Raw genomic sequence first — 15,204 nt, 5'->3', positions numbered from 1 at the left:
CAGAGTTCTTCCCTAACCCAATTAAAGTGCGACTTGGACAGCTGGATGGGGAACAGGAAATTCATTTCTGGCTTGGCATCTATGTTTCTAATAGACACTGACAACCTATAAATAGTTCATCTCCCAGGGCCCTGCTTGTAAATGTTTCATCTCCCAAAACCCTTCTTACATTTATCAAGGGTATCAGAACTTGTCAGATATTTGGGATGCATGGCTAGGCTTTAAAAGACCCTTGTGGTTATTAGCCTAGTAAACACCTATGAACCTATGATAGATAACTTCTGTATATGTATATATATATATATATATATATATATATATATATATGTTAATGAATAAAGATATTGTTTTGTTTTGTTTTGTTTTAATGCACAGTAATATCATATATTTCTGATACCTAGTTTTAAATTGTCTTTAGTCTGGGAGGGCAGAAGATGGAGAGAGGGTGGGGAGGAGGTGGGGTTGTAGGTTGGGGGGGGTCCATCAAATTGGTGCAATTTGGGCCCCACAACTATTTAGGCCAGCCCTGCTTGCAGTGAGAATGATAGGGCAGAAGAAGTTAGAGAGAAGGAAAAAGACCAAATGGACATTTCTAGACTTGCTGTAAACATATGAAAAGTTCCCTAGAGAGCTGCTCTGGTCAGGTCTGTCATGGTTCGAAGTCCCAGAAGCATTGGTAAAATCAGTGCAGGTTATGTGCAAAGAACCAAAGACATAAGTACAAACAATGTTCAGACTGACAGACGGGTTGTGCACCAGGGTTCAGTTCTCAGCCCACTCTTGTTCATACCAGTAACGGACTACATTAACAAACAGGTGGGATGAGTCAGATCAACAAAGCTGCTGTATGCAGATGATGCAGCATTACAAGCAGACTCTTCAGCAAATGATAAGATACTGGAATGCAAATCAAAGGCAGATGAGATGTAACTGAGTACAGATAAGGCACTGATCAAGGCAAGAAATGTGGGAAATCAGAAGAAGCTAGAAAACTAGAAAATGAAATAGAAGAAAAAGGGTGGAGCCAATTAGCATCTTGAAGTATCTGGGAGATGTGGTTGAGGAGAATGAAGTCTAAATGAACAGGTTAAAACTAGAATCACAGGTGCTACAGCCAACTGGCACAAAGAATCAAGGGTTGTGCATAACAGATGGATGTCAAAGAAGCTGAAAAATAAGGTGTACAAAACAGTGGTGCAACCAGTGGTTCTGTATAACATAGAAACCTTGAGAATGAAGGCAGAGCCTGAGCTGGGACGTAGGGTGGACATTATTTAACAGACACAGAAATGAGGGTATCAGAGCAGAAGTCAAAGTAGCCCCAGTTGTAGAGAAAGTGAAGGGGAACAGAATACGTTGGTTTGGTCAAGTGTAGGTAAGCAGAAGATGATTTGTTAAAGAAGATTTGGGAGAAACAAGAAATGGATGGATTGTGGGAGAGAAGACCAGTGACAGGCATAACTGTTGAAAAAGGTAGGAGAGTGGCTCTGAATTATGAGATGTGGAGATAGCTGACACGACACACCCCCTATGTGAAAACAAAAAGGGGGGTGATGATGACAGAATGTCAAAAAGTACACTGCAATCATCATGTATATTAGGACAGTTAGAAAATGAAACTATAGTGGCTTCTCAGATGTGCACACATTTGCAGTGTTTTCAGATTACAAAAATAAATTGCTTTACTGGAAGACCAATATGTTGGACTCAGCCTTTTCTCCACCCCAAGCTAAAAGACTCAGAATACAAAACAAAAAAAACATCAGCTACTTTTAAATCTAAACAGGAAGGACTATCAGTCTCCAGCATGGATTCTGCCACTTGAATGTGCACCCAATACATGCACTCCCATACCCTCCCCCTGAAGTAAGTCAAGACAGCAGTGCTACTTCCTTCCTTCCCTCCTCCTCCCTTGCCAATCCCAGCAGGTACCAAGCTACTAAATGAACTCAGGCTACCGAGGTCATACTTAGGGCTTCATCCATCAATGTCAGTGGAGCTAGAATTTGTTTTTCTTCAAGCCAATTCATCCACAATAATGCTACTTCACCATTAATACTCTATAAAAAGGCAGCAATGAAACCTTTTAGTTTTGGAAGTGTAATGTTCAGGATAGGAATTCAATTCAACCTGTAAGAAAATAGATACAAATTCATCCCAGATATGTATTTGTGGAAGAACTGGGACTTTCTGTTCCACTTAATCACTAGATCCAGTACCTAATATGCCTCATATTCGGCGAGGTCACAGTAATTGTGTTCTAAATGCTTAAAGGGGCCTTATTCATAATGCGATACACCATTAGAACTGCAGATGATTCTAAAAATGACATAGTAGCTAATACGTTCCACATTTTGGCTACGATGTCACCCCATAACTTCCAATATTCTGAGTACTATTTACCATCCGATGCTCTCCATAAAAAGCATCTAACATGCCATAACTGACAAACCCATATTCTAACCTGGGAACAGTACCTGTGTTAGCCTTATGGTAAGCAAGACACAGTACCTCATGTGTCCAAATATGCTCTGTATTCTGAGTAGAACACAGTTCCAAATGTACCCCATATTATATAAAAAGTAAAGTAAGCCATGTGCTCCTCCCCTCTTTTCTAAACAGGACAGGCTGCCTTAACTCTTTTCCTTCACGTGAGCTATAGAAAGCTAGAGCACTAGCTCCCTATACACAACCTAAGAATACAAAGTCTTTTCTGAAATATTAGGCTATAAAAGCATACCTTAAAGTATCTTGGGAACAGTAAGTGCCTCTAAAATTGATAAACATGATGTTACTCAGCACAGGCTTACTGTTGCATTGGCAATGTTCTATGTATACTCTATGTATACAAAGTCTACATCATCTATCTGCTAAGAAAATAAATACATTTTTCTGCAAATTTTCGCAGTCAATTTTCCATATCTTGGTAACAGTATAAGCTAAACATGCACATTTAGTCAGAGATATACAAGGGATACCTATTCATTCAGCAAGATTCCAGCTTTCATGTGCCTACAAGTAATTCCTTTCTCAATGCTTGTTTGTTGAGACATTTATAGAAATAAAAGAGTATCCTCATTTGCATAGTTATCAATGTAAACAACCTTAAAAGCTGACCTCTGCCTCAAATACCATATGCTTCATAAGGGTGAGGCAAAGAATGATAGGCTATTACACAAAACGTGTCTCATAAGGAAAATGCCAAAGTCCAATCATTAACAGTTTCTCCAGTGTCATTAAGAGGACAGGTGATACCACAGAGTATAAGTCATTTGGTCTTGCTAATAATGATTTGAAATGCTGACGTGTGTGTGTGTGTGTGTGTGTGTATGTATGTAATCAACATTTAGCAATATCTTGTACAGACAAAAGAGCATTTTTTCTGTCTCCCACATTAGCATTTCATTCAATACTCTCCGATAACCTGTATATCACTGAGGTTTGAAAATATGTATAATGAGTAGGAGCAATGGTTAACGTCTTCATAGCCATGTAACCTAGGTGAAGTCTTTCACATTATGTTACTCAGCACAGATGAACACAGAAGAAGTCATTTACTCTTACTATTATTTTGTAAGTCATTCTGTTAAAGGTACTGCCCACCCTTAAACTTAAAAAATATATACATTTCCATCATATCCTCTGTACTACTAATGGGTCTACTACCTTGCAGCTGACTTGTTCATTGTCACTTGCATGAAATAGTAAGGGCAATACCTCCGACTAGCTCGGCCTTAGTAAATTACACAGCCCATACCAGAAACATAGCTACAGTATCTGCCATCCTGTGAAGTTCTCGAATGTAGCGAAACCTCAACTCTAAGATGAGTAGCAAACAAAAAAAGTCCAACCAAAAAAAAAAAAACTTTTCCATTGTCAAACTGTTTGCTACAAATGTAACAACAGACTTGCCACAATTAAAAGGCCATACACAAAACACACAGCTTCAGATAAAATTGCAAATACGCAGCATGTCAATCAGTCAAAGGCAATTTCAGAGAATGCAAAAAAAAATAAAAATAGTTTACCGAAACCACCTTCAACAAAAGTTGAGATTGCCTTTTTCTCCAATGTTGTGCAACATCAGAGTTGGTATATATAATTTCGGGAGGGGTTGGAAGTTGTCAGGGTGCAGGGCGGCTTGCTCCTGCAAAAAAAAATGTGTTTCAATGTTCGCTGATGGAGGTTTCAATGAACTGTTTTGGTTTATTTGCATTTGTTAAAAACTGCCAACATGGCTAAGTGTAGAAAGTTCTAATATGGAATTCGGAACTTCTTCCTAATATTGAAAGGTACAGGCAGAGAGTCAGGAGATTCAGGTGTTCATTTTTAATTGGTTAGTGGCTGTAGAATAATAGTAACAATATAGCTGACTTCAGTTACAAATAATATAAAAGAGTGAAGCTTTTTGTACTTGGGAGACAGGACCTTGCTCGCCTTGTCTCCCACGTGTGTGTGTTCTCTGCAATAACCAAAACTATTCTTTTCTGCTGAACTGTGCTGTTTGAGTTATTTTAGTAACATAACAAAATCAGAAGTAGTCCTTAAAAATTCCAGACCCTCCCTCCTCACACTTTGCTAAAGGTGAGAACTGTCAGCTTCACGCATTCATTATTTATTTAACATTTGTTTACTGGGAAAGTCCAACTTGGAACGAGCCAATTTTCAGCGATGGCCTAGGGAGAAATGTTCCAGACACATGTCTTTGTAACATGGGAGGAAAACAGAGCACCTGGAGGAAACCCACATGAACGCAGGGAGGACATGCAGACTCTACACAGAAGGCACCCCAGCCAAGAATTGAACCGCAGAACCTCTTGCTATGAGGCAACAACATTACCCACTGCACTACTGCGCTATCTAAAGATTTCTGCAACAGGTAAAATCTTTGAAAATAGTTTACATTTAGTTGTTTATGACATTTTATTAACCTCAGCAAGGCATATTCTCAGGATGTAAAACTGCAAGCAATCATCAGCCAAGAAAACTAGGGAATATCTGCTGTCTAGACTAGGTTGTCCAAGTTAGGGCAAATTCCTTCTAAAACAACGAGAGATTTGAATATGAAGAATTGATAGGGCCATTGTGATCTGCAGCAGAGAAACAAATACAAGGCACAGTACCTAACATCCATATATTCTAAGCAAAACACAGTGCCTAATGTGCTCCATAGCCTCATCAGCACATAGTCTCTAAGGTGCCAAACAGTATTAAATTTACTTCATATATAAAAAACAATACAATGTGTGTTATTTGCTACTTATTATCCTAACACAATCATGAGGTGCTTGTTCACACCTGGACACACAGGTTATATTGCCCTATATATGAACCAGTGCATGCAGCGTACTGTGCCCCATATTCTACCCAGAATACAATATCAGGTGAGTGCATAGTCTATAACATAATATTTTATACTTCACACATTCGATCCTGTCTCTGACATGCTCTTTATTATAATAAGGGCACAGTAACAAAAGTGCCTCACTTTCTAATCAGATGGTATTTCTGAAGATGTCCATACTTTAACTACAGTATATTACCTGATGAACCTATATTCTGTCCAGAACATAATACCAAATGTGCTTAACTTTCTCATCAGGAAAGGTATTTGCTATGCCCCATGTACTAACCATGACACCATACACAGTGTGGTTAAGAACCTGCAAAGTAGCATATCTTTGCTTAGCAAAATGGATAACTCCCAGAGTGGAAAGCGAATTATGACGCCTTTTAGAGGCATACTGATACAGAACATTCACAAGACAGTTTCCCACTGTCTAAAGTGCTGATAAGTCAGATGATATAGTAGTAAAGAGCTAAGGAGGTGGCAGAAGAATTCTGTTATTATGAGGAATATGAGACAGTTACAAATTAAGTGAGTTGTTCCATCATCTTTATGAAAAGGCTTAGGTGATGAGAATATCTTCAACATCATATCTTGGTAGAAAATTTCAGGAAAGTGTTCCATAAATACAGAAGCACTAATGCTGGCAAGTGGAGACTGCTTGTCTAATCTGAACCTGGTTTGGAGGGAACCCCCTGCAGCTGTCCCACCCATCATCCTCTTCCCCATATCCATCTGCCCAAGCCCTTAATGAATTAGATAGAACAGATTGTACCACCTGTTCCAGCTGCCAATTCTAAACATCTGTAACCCTCTCTGTGCAGCAAACTTCCCAAAACCCAGATTGTATGTTCTTTCTGTTGTTTATAGTTAATACCCTTTCTGACACCAACGATAATTTTTCCTCATTTCTACTCCTTCACAGTGCACTTTCATTTCATGATCCCAAGTAGCTACAATATGACCCCTAGCTCTCTTTGTCTCCACTGTACAAAGTCCCCAATCTTCAAGTACCTGCATCCACTTAACTGCCACTGTTCTTCTCCCTACACTCCTACCAGTAGTGGCGCATCTCTGTTCTGGTGCAGTCTCCAGAACTGGCTGCAGCAGTGAAGCTGAGGCCACATCATTGTCCAGAAGAGCAGAATAAGGATGTCTTCATACCTGGAGTCTGCTTCCCTCAAGATACACATAATGAACCTGGTAGCTTACAGTCTTTACCCTCCATTTTCAGTGAATTAGTGGTGTTATCAGTAACTTTTTTGCCTATCTGCTTGCTGTCAAGTACTGCTAATCTATACCTCATTCCCTGTGTTGTTAGGTTATTGTATCTTATATGCAGCATTCAGATTGCATCACTTTGTCCATTTTACCAGTTTGTTCAGATCCCACCCTAGCCCCCTTCCCATTATGGGCTTTAACCACTTCCTTAGTACAATCTCAAGTAGGCTAATTATGTTTTCATTGCCCTCCAATGAAACAAATATACTGGAAATTGTGACACTCGTTTCTTCTGATAGCCCAACCCATTCACTATTGGTGTTTGAGTATTCTTTTCCAACAATCTTTACACTTTCAGCATTTTGTTTCCATCACTAATCCTTGCAGCTTAAAATCAAGGAAGATTGCATGAACCAGTACACCCATATCCAACTGCACTATTACATAGGAAGATCAGGGGATATATAGGCATATATTCTAGTTACAAATCTCTGCTGACTCAGGCCCAAGAATTGGCTGCATTCTGGAAACAGCACTACCTATCCCTGAGAATCTTTTATGTTGTCTTTCTGCCACTAAGGTTGGGCTGACTGATCTATAATTTCCTGGGCTGGTCCTGCTGCCTCTCTGAGAAGAGGTCCCATCACTGTCTTCTTACCATCCTGTGATATCTATTTCCTAGCCAATAACACTTGCATTTAAAATTGTTAGCTATTTTTTAATTTAAAATTCTTTCTATAGATTTTGATTAATGTCTATTTACTGGCTCATGTATGAATGAGTATGTAACTTTAAGGATTTTAGCCACCGATTGCTTTTTCTATTTGATTGGTTGTTGTGTTTGGTCACTTTTTTAAAAAAATGCAGTTGATTTTAATGAGTTTATATTGTACTGAGGAATGACTGTTTAACCTGAAAGCTCTGCATTTGCATTGTATTCAAATAACACTTCCTGTCTTGCTCTTGGCATCGTCCTGTTTTTTCTAGGATATTGTGGCTGTTCTTCACTGTTGATAACATTTACATATGTTCCATTCTCTTCCTTGGATATCTATTTACTAGCCAATAATCCACTAAATGTCTGCATCAGAGAATTCATCTGAACCTTATACAGGACAACAACTGTTCCTTACATAAAGAATACAGGACATAAACAGCATGTCCTTTGCAGATCACCTCAAAGCCCATCTCTATAACTTTGGTTCCTATAGACTGTTGATAGGCAATCTATGTCTGGCATACAAAGCATCCTTGGATCCCATTCTGAAGGACCTTTAGCATATCCGAAAAAGAAACAGCATCAAAATTACTCAATCTAGGGATTTAAACTTTGCTTACGACACAAATAGGAGACATTAGAAGGACAGGCATGTGTCTGAGACAATTACACTTCTCTGGAACAGGCTCCCAATCCAAGTGAAGCAGAGCTCTCCCCTAACTCTATTCAACAGAAACTTGGACCAGTGGATGGGAAATCAGAAACTCACCCCAGGTCTAGCACCTATGTCTCTAATGGACAGAGGCAGCCTGAAATCTTGCTCTAGCTTACATATACCTCTTAAAATAACCTCTAAGACACATAAACTTGCAGTATGCAGTATACAATTGGGATACTTGACTAGGTTTATAAAGGCCACAGTGGTTGTCAGCCTATTATATACCTTTGAACCTATTATGATGGCAAATAGTCAGCCACAGGGCATTGTCCTCTAGCAATATGGTCACCTATCTCTATCTATCTATCTATCTATCTATCTATCTATCTATCTATCTATCTATCTATCTATCTATATATCTGTCTGTCTGTCTGTCTGTCTATCTATCTATCTATCTATCTATCTATCTATCTATCTATCTATCTATCTATCTATCTATCTACCTGTCTTCCTTTCTTCCTCCTCCATTCCTCTCCCTTGTTCCCGTATGAAGAGAGAAGCAAATACATTGTTCAGCATCTCAGTTTCTTCTCATTTGATTGTTGTATTCCTCTCTTCACTGATACAGGTTATTTGATCTGTCTGCCACCATTTCCTTCCTTCCGGCTTTTTACCTGAAGAACATGCTGTCCCCAGCTACAAACGTTCTGTCATTTCCCCTTCCACTCAGACCTTATCCATTCTAATTTCCTATGTCAACAATTTCCTAGCCTCTATTGGCTGCAGATCTTCTCCCTCCCTGCTTTTTATTTCTTATATGACCCCTAACTGGGAAAAGCCGAAAGAGAAACAACCCTTCTGATCCCTCAATACCTCCCTCATCTTTTGCTTCAGCCACAGGAGTGTCAACTTCCTTGTCTTCTTCTTCTTCTTCTTCTTCTTCTTCTGTCATTTCAGCTACTTTCTCTCAATTTCAATGCCTGCGCTATAGCTTATTTTCACCCTCGGTTTTCTGCTGGTCTTGTACAAGTATTATTGCTGTCTTTCAAAGCTTCTCTGTTGTCCAGTACATACATTTTAGCCTATGGCTCATGTGTAAATGCAAATTAAACCCCAGTGTGGTATGCTGTTTAATAGTGGATCGGATCTTTTTATTCCACTTCCTTGATGCATTCTGTCTTGCTTAATATTACATCTAGGAAACTGTCAGACCAAGTGAAGACCTTTATAAGATGAATGAATCCTTCCTGGTCCAGAACTTCTATCAAGATAATATTCTCGATCTACACCTCATCCAGGAATGCTACAGTCAGATTCTCCAGATTCAAATACCCCATACTTACTACCATTCCTTTCCCTTTCTACACCCTTATACTGGGCATCATACTTCCTCCATGTAACAGGAAGTTGGCAAATGTCATGTCTTCAAAAGTCCTGCCTCAGCCATCTTCTACTTTGATTGCCATGATCCATGCTTTGGCTGGTTTCTCTCCACTTGCATATGATGTCACTTCATCTTCCCACTGATACCTGAACTCTCTCATGATTCCATCTCTTATGGAGACTGCCACTCTCCCCTACTTCCCAACCTTACCTACTCATTTGCAAACCTTATAGCCACAATCAGTTTTTACCAAACATGTATACAGAGAAATTATGTCTTTCTCTGCATGGAGGGAGCGATTCTCTATTATAAATGGGGGCGGCAATCATGATGGCTCAAAGGCTGCTCATGAGCTAACTGCCTCACTTTAAGAGACACCACCTAGTCACCTACAGACCCATTATTTCCAGTCAGTGTTTACATGTGCACTGATGCTGTGCTGAGTCTGCTACCAAACATTGCAAGCACAAGCAATAAAACAAGCTCAAAAAAAGTCTTGCCATTTCTGGAAATATTTACACAAATTGTCTTTTAAGTAATAGTTTCATCTTTTTCTTTTTTTGAGGGGGGTAGACTTTACCATCCTTAAAGTCTAAACAAAGAACACATAACATCAAAAGCCCTTTAGGATGTAAAAGACTGATGTCTGTTTTACTACACACACACACACACACACACACACACACACACACACACGCGCGCGCACACACACACACACACACACACACTTTTTCAGCTTCAATGATTTTATCTAAACAGGACTGACTCTCTTATTAGATGGTTCCTGAACAGATTATATAAGTATTTTGGGATGCAAGGAGTGGCTCACATTACATATGAAAATGAAATTTGAGAACAAATTCAAGTACAGATACCACTCTGCATAGTTTCAGTGACTTTTGTTACTGTTGCAATTATATATCTTTCATAATTTGGCAGGAGAAATGTATTGCACACTGTAGTTTTTCATTTGTTAAGAAAACAGCATGTTGCCTCAAGCAGAAAGTAGTTAACTTTTAAATTTCACACAAGTTCAAAAGACAGCTCTCATCGTAAATTTCTACTAGAAGTGTACTGTAACAAACTTGTAATAAATGTCGAATGGCAATATCTATATCTAAATCTTAAAATTAGGTCATCGCTACTATAGAAACTTCAAGTTCAGATAACGTCTTTCATATTCTTTATTTTTTACTTAGCAATTAAACAAAGTTTATATTCTTTGTTACAAATCACATATTGAAGTAAGCACACAACAGACATCTACATTTAGAGCTCTTAAAATACACACACATTTCTGTAGCCATTCAATTTCAGTATCTTCTGAGCATTCCTAAAGCTGTGGTTGCCTGTCCTGTACAGCTAACAGGCAGATAATATAAATTAACATTGTAAACAAAGCAGAGACAGACTCTCAGAGCAAGATACACTGTAGATTGTAAATTTATCTTATGCTGTTTCGCACAGAAAGGCATACAGCTTTGAATATAAAATGCAGTAACATATATGGAAGTCCTGTTGTACCCCATTAAAATGTGCCTTGCAGTCTAGGGTACGGCTACTAATGGCTAACAAGCTTTATCTGACAAACTATGGAGCTGATCTCCCTCAATTCCCAGCAGCTATGTGATTGTGGGAAAGTTCATTAACCAGACCAGAATGTTAAGGGCATCTAGAAAACATGTGATGGTACCTAGTAGGTCTTTATCTGGTTATGAAATAAACAAAACAGAATAGTGCATTACATTTAGCTGATACAACAAACACACTCCTTAATGCATTGGTTCCATCAGTTCATAATTCTTTGCTTCCTTTAAGGCACAGAAAAGACCATGGATTTCATGTGGTCCTCATACAGTACTCAGTATGTTTCTTAGGACTAAAATTAATTTCATAGAGCATATCATGAGTGTAGTAAAACTCCTTTATATCACTATCAGTTTTTGTTTCAGTTATCATAAGCCCTTTGTAATTAAGACATGACTGGGTTGCTTTTCCTTCCTGATTTACAGAAACACATATATGAATCTGCTGAATATTGTCCATTTGCACATTGCCTCATCCCATTACAGAAATTATTTACAAGTCAGCTTCCTAAAGTATTTTTTTCATGCCAACTCACTATTCTTCATGCGCTAGGCTCTTCTCATAGTGGGTGCATTGAACATTTGGGAAAGTAGGAGTGTATTTAACCAGATTATAATCTAATACTACCCGCGGTGGTGGTGCTGTGGTAGCGTTGTCACCTCACAGTAAGACGCTGTCCGGTTTGATTCTCAGCTAGAGCGTCTTCTGCGTGGAGACATGCATGAATGGGCGTACCTTCGTTGAAGGTTGTGCGTCAGGCTTGGCAATCCGGTACATAAAAATCAACTGCCAATCATTAGTGGACCGGAGTTTCCGCTGTGGCAACCCCTAACTGGGAAAAGCCGAAAGACACAAACAAACAAACAAACTGATTAATAAAAGTGAACATTCTGTCAAGCAAAACTGCTGACCTAAATAAACTAAACAGCTTAAAACATAATGGTTTCTCCTTTATATGGAAATTAAAGTTATTCTTTTGTGCTTATGTATTGTATTAGTTTAACAATTACAGTTTTATTTACATGAAATGTAACCTCTTATTCTCTGCACTAACCAGTTTCTCCAATATATGTTTAACTGGGTCTATATCAGAATGACAAAAGATGAATTTGGCGAACGCTAAAAGATCGACACATAAACATCAATCTACGAAAAGAGCGAAGGACGGAAATGCTGAAAGACACAATGCCAAACGGATTTCCCTGGCCAGCAAGGTGATTGTGGGGATGAGGAAATATATCCTTTTCCCCACTGTAGAGCAGTCTCGGAGTTGGTGTATATATAAGTAGAGGGGTATGGGGGTGCATGGTGGGCTTGCCCCCCTGCAAAAATGTTTATAAAAGTGTTTTCGTTCTGTTTGTTTACTTTGGTTTTACTTACCTGTATGGAGCTGTTGCTTCCGGGAATCTGTTCGGCGTTAGCTTATGTCTTTTGGCGTTTCTTTCCTTCGCTCTTTTCGTAGATCGACGTTTATGTGTTGATCTTCTAGCATTTGTCGAATTTATCTTTCATGCTTATAATATAGACTCGTTTAACTGCAATAAACTTGTTTTCTGAGGGCAAGAAAAATGATTTTGCTAGACCTATTAGCATATATCAAATGAAAAATTTACAGCAGTATCCAGTCCAGAATATGTATTTTCTGACTTCTAACCCCTTCTAAATAAATAATACTTGTATAAGAGGAATTTAGAAATTGTGTTTACCTAAGAAAGAAATTTAAGCCAAGAATATGTTTCTGACTTTTAAAGGATAAAGACATGTTACAAATAATCACAGTAGAAACCAGAAAAAAAGAAGAGAAACCAGGAATGTTGCACAGAAGAAACTCATGATGTTTTATTTGCTTAGATTTGCAGCCAGTCCTTTTATTTTTAAATATCACAAAGAAAGAACTGTGATAACTGTTATAAAGAATTAAACAGACAATTATCTTAAAGATTATGTGCAAACTGACAAAAATCAAAGCAGCCTATCTGTTCTCACAAGGCAGTTTCTCAGTGCTTGCTTACACTGGCTTGTTTTCTGATCATTTTAGGGTCAGCAGAGTACATCACCTAGTCAGAAGGAGGAAGAAAAGCATACAGAGAGAGGATGTTCAGATTCGAGCAGTTTTACTTGTACTTTTTCTTGAATTTTCAATTGTAAAGTTATCTAAATGTTGTTGGTTAATCCAGTAATCAAGCCGCCATGCTTTATGTGTTCCTTTCATGTGAAAACAAATGTGAAGGCTGCTTCTGTTTCACTGTCACATATAGCACAAAGTGCATAACTCTTAATTTTGTCTGATTTTGCCTAACGTTACTGAATCTTATGTCCATCTGGCCATGATTTTTGCAGACTGCCCCTGATTTTGCCTCGTATTTTTACTCTGTCCACCCCATGTAAAACTTTCAGTTTTCTAGTAAATCACTGAAGATTACAGTTAGACACTAATGCCGTATATTAGAGTTTCACAGTTTATACCTCTTTACCCAGAAAATGCATGCTAATACAAAACCTGTTACATTAATAAATGGACATAGTGCACTCAGCCCATGTGCAGTATGAAAGTGATATTTACTTACTTCCCCTCCAAAAAAAACAGAGGAAAGAGACCCAGCCTACTAATACAGAAAGTGAAGTAAAGATCCAACTTTACATCATCAAAGCAGCAAGCGTGAAGATGCAAGCTCAGGAAATCTCCTTAAGTCTGTGGAAAGCCGATGTTTGAGAGCAGGAAAATACAGTAAAAGAAAACAAAAGAATATCCAGTCAAATGAACTGGCAGAGTGGGAAGCAATCCTGTAGTCCCAAAAGAAAGAGAAAGACTACAGGTATGTGCAAACAATGGTTGCACATGATCTCGAAAGTAGGAAGGGCTCCACCTTGGGTCTCTTGTTACCACATTTATGCTATCTACGTGAGAATTCATCAGAAGGAGAAGCATGCATTACCACTGTTATGCTGATGATATGTAAATGAACCTTACCTTCTTACTGCAATGTATGACAGTGATCAAATCCCTTGTGGATGACTGAGGGTATATCCATCACCAAGTGAAATATATTCTATCGAAACTCAACATGGCAAAGGCTAAGGCCTTAAGTGAAAAAACAGTAGATGGTAAAAAAACACTTTCTTTATTAATCCAGATGTATTAGTTAAGCACTTTCATCCCTAGTTTACATCACGGGACTTCCTCAGAAATAAAAATGCAATGTTAAAATCACACTTAAAATAATCACAACAATGAATATTCCACCAATAAAATAGGTGTTCCAATAAAACACATGAATGCATGCCCCAGTTTAACCCTTCTAATGCTGGAGCTTCAAAAAACAGGAAATACTAGTGAATTAATTTAACCCTGAATACACAAAAGCACTGAAGCATAATTGCCATTTCAATTCACGATGCTCTGGTGAAATTTTTCCTTGAGGATCAGGTATTATCTGCTGTATTACTAAAAAACAAAATTTCATGCCCACTACTCTCAGTTATATGTTTACTCAAGGCATTAGTTTGCTTTCCTTTTTTAATATCTGTGAGATGTTCATACATCCTGTCATGTAAACATCGAGATGTCTTTCCTGTATAGAACACTGGACATACCATGCACTTTGTCATGCAGAGTTGACTCAACAATCTAACTTTTTGAAATTTTTGGGGATGTCATTGAATGCCTGTAGTGGTAGTAATTTGAGTTTGGGACTACCACTAACACAGGCTACTTCTTCTGGTACAGCTATGAGGATGACTGAACAAAGTGGTGTAAATAATTTAGACAATGTAAAAACTGCACATTGGAAAAACAATCCTTTCTCTTTTAACAAATCTACAAGTACCAAAAGGCTTGAGGCTTTGGTACTATCCCAATGGTCTGACTACAGACATTGAAATGCTTAATGAACTGCACCTGATTTTCGATCGTGCTGGCTTTGATGTTATGAGGCTAATTATGAGAAGCAATATGATCGAGATGGAGAAGTTAAATAATACTCTGGAAACACTTGATAAGGCTATACATAAAGATTTGTTGTTCGATTTTTATAAAACGAACTATAATAATATCATTTCAAAGGTGGACAGTATATGTGCAGAAATATTTATTCAGAAACAAAAAAGTTAAAAAAGGGACATTGATACAGGTTCATAGGCTCATAGGTAGGTACTAGGCTATTGGCCCCAGGGCCTATATAAGCCTAGCCATAGAGATTCCTAGGCTTTAGCCACCCAGAAATGTATTTACCTGTGCCCCTGTCGAGAAGAGCCACAGAAGTGATACCCTGGGTAAATTTCCTATTCCC

The 15,204-nt window shown here is 38.3% G+C and overlaps 1 protein-coding gene and 1 long non-coding RNA gene across 3 annotated transcripts in view; one reads left to right on the top strand and one right to left on the bottom strand.

Annotated features, from left to right (window-relative positions):
- The window catches only part of LOC122806331, a 116,388-nt gene extending 102,744 nt beyond the window's left edge, over positions 1–13,644 (top strand). Inside the window, exon 3 of the long non-coding RNA XR_006365499.1 lies at positions 12,954–13,644. This is a non-coding gene — a long non-coding RNA (uncharacterized LOC122806331). The remainder of the gene's footprint in view (positions 1–12,953) is intronic.
- DRAM2 (DNA damage regulated autophagy modulator 2) overlaps positions 1–15,204 on the bottom strand; it is a 337,805-nt gene that overhangs the window by 229,051 nt on the left and 93,550 nt on the right. The gene's annotated exons all lie outside the window — the stretch shown is intronic.

This window comes from Protopterus annectens, chromosome 7.part0 (genome assembly GCF_019279795.1).
Source record: "Protopterus annectens isolate FY-2018-M chromosome 7.part0, PAN1.0, whole genome shotgun sequence".
NCBI classification, from domain to species: Eukaryota; Metazoa; Chordata; order Ceratodontiformes; family Protopteridae; genus Protopterus; species Protopterus annectens.
The sequence above is the reverse complement of the archived record's forward strand: the minus strand, read 5'-3'. Positions and strand labels throughout refer to the sequence as shown.